The following is a 1,896-nucleotide window of genomic DNA, read 5'->3' on the forward strand; positions in this document are numbered from 1 at the left end:
TCAGTGGGAAGATAACCATGGCAGGGTTTTAGACCTGTTAGGGGCATTACCATTGAGAAAGTATGCGTTACTGAATGACAAGAGACGACTGAAGATTGAAGGTGACTGTAGTCTTTATGTGTATAGTTCCCAGCAGGAAGATCAAGGTGATTTTAAGTGTTCTTTTTATGATCCACAGTTTGAAAGTAAAGGACTAGAGTTGGGATTCAGAGTTAATGTGGTGACTCTAGTGGTAATAGCTGTAGATAAGAGCACAGGGCTCCAAACTGTTGGAGAAACAAAGGAATTGACAACAATGACATCAACACTTCAATCTAAAACTGAAAAAGTGGGATATAATTCTACTCCTTTAGCGTTGACAGTTACTAAAGGTGTGAATGTATCACATTTGACTGCACTGGCGCCTCGGACGATTCTTACAACACTAACCTCTTTGAAGACTGTGATAAGAGTTAAATTGGGAGGAACAGCTCGTCTTCCTTGTCAATGTGGGAGATGGAATGTTGGTGGTAACATTCCTCCTAAGTGGAGAAATAGTCATGGTTTAGATGTGTTGTTATCGGAAGTAGATACTGTATCCCTTAGTCGGAGAAAGTATCTTTTGTATAATGATATTAAGTGGTGGAAGACTATGGGGGATTGTTCACTCTTTTTGCAAAATGTAACATGGGAAGATCAAGGGGAATATACGTGTACTTATTTAGAACCAGAGTTTGACTTTGTTCCATTGAAAAATTATTGGATAGAAGGTCATGTAACCCGTAAGGTGACACTTATGATTAAAGATTTGAAGCCTGTTGAAGTTTCTACTGTCGCCAAAGGGGTTCAGGAACATTCTATTAAAGTGATTACTCCGAGAGTAAATAGTACACAAATGAAGTTTGTTACTTTGCCATTAGAAACAACTAAGAGTGTTAATACATTAACGCAGGCAATTACTTTGGCAGTAACTTTGAAAAAGATGGATGTTACAACAACGACTCCTTTGAGAATAAAGGATGAAATAAGTGTAACTCAGAAGTCTATGTTAAAGATGGAGTCTGGAGTGAGTAGTAGTGATGTAGATTCATCTGTGATAATTCAGGAAACTACTCCAGCTGTAGAAAATGAGTTTTTTGATTTTGATAAGATACAAGAAGATATGATGGATCAATATCGTTCATTGCAGAAGAGGGAAGTTGCATGGAAAGCATATGGATTTGATTCCTCTGTGTTACAAATTGCAGACCCTTGGGCAGGTAGGAATTTATGGTTCCAGCAGTTAACTCATTCTGTAAGGTCGATTAGAAAATTGAATTGTCCATGTGTGTTGAAAGTTCCAGCACCAGGCACATGGCCTTCAATTTTGGAAACGGTGGCTCAACCTTTAACCGTTAAATGTCAATCGTATGCTTTATCATGGTTGTTGTATCAGCAACAATCATCTATAGATATAGTGATGTCTATATCAAGGAATTTGTTTAGACCGAAATATGATTGTTCTTGGATAAGGGATTTACCTTATGTGAATTTGTTAGATCAACAGGAAAATGTGTTAACAGCAATTCCTGAAGCAATGGAGGTAACACCTGTAAGGACTAGAAGCTGTTTTTGTTCGAATAATACTTATGATGGACCTGGGATGTTTATGGGAATATCAGATTGTGATGATTATATGATGACTTTAGATAAACCTGACCGTAAGGCAAAGGATAAAATGTATAAAGTGACTTTCTATGTACCATCTAGTAAACAGAAGAGAACTGTGATGGTGAGAGATCAGCTTTTGCCTGGTAATGTCACTATAGGGAATTTTCGTGATATTTGGTGGGTTTGTGGTGATAAGGCATATATATTCTTACCCTATGGATGGATAGGATGCTGTTACATGGCAACATTGAAGCTTCCATATGAGGT

Source organism: Morone saxatilis, unplaced genomic scaffold (genome assembly GCF_004916995.1).
Source record: "Morone saxatilis isolate NCDOM2014 unplaced genomic scaffold, NCSU_SB_2.0 Contig12, whole genome shotgun sequence".
NCBI classification, from domain to species: Eukaryota; Metazoa; Chordata; class Actinopteri; family Moronidae; genus Morone; species Morone saxatilis.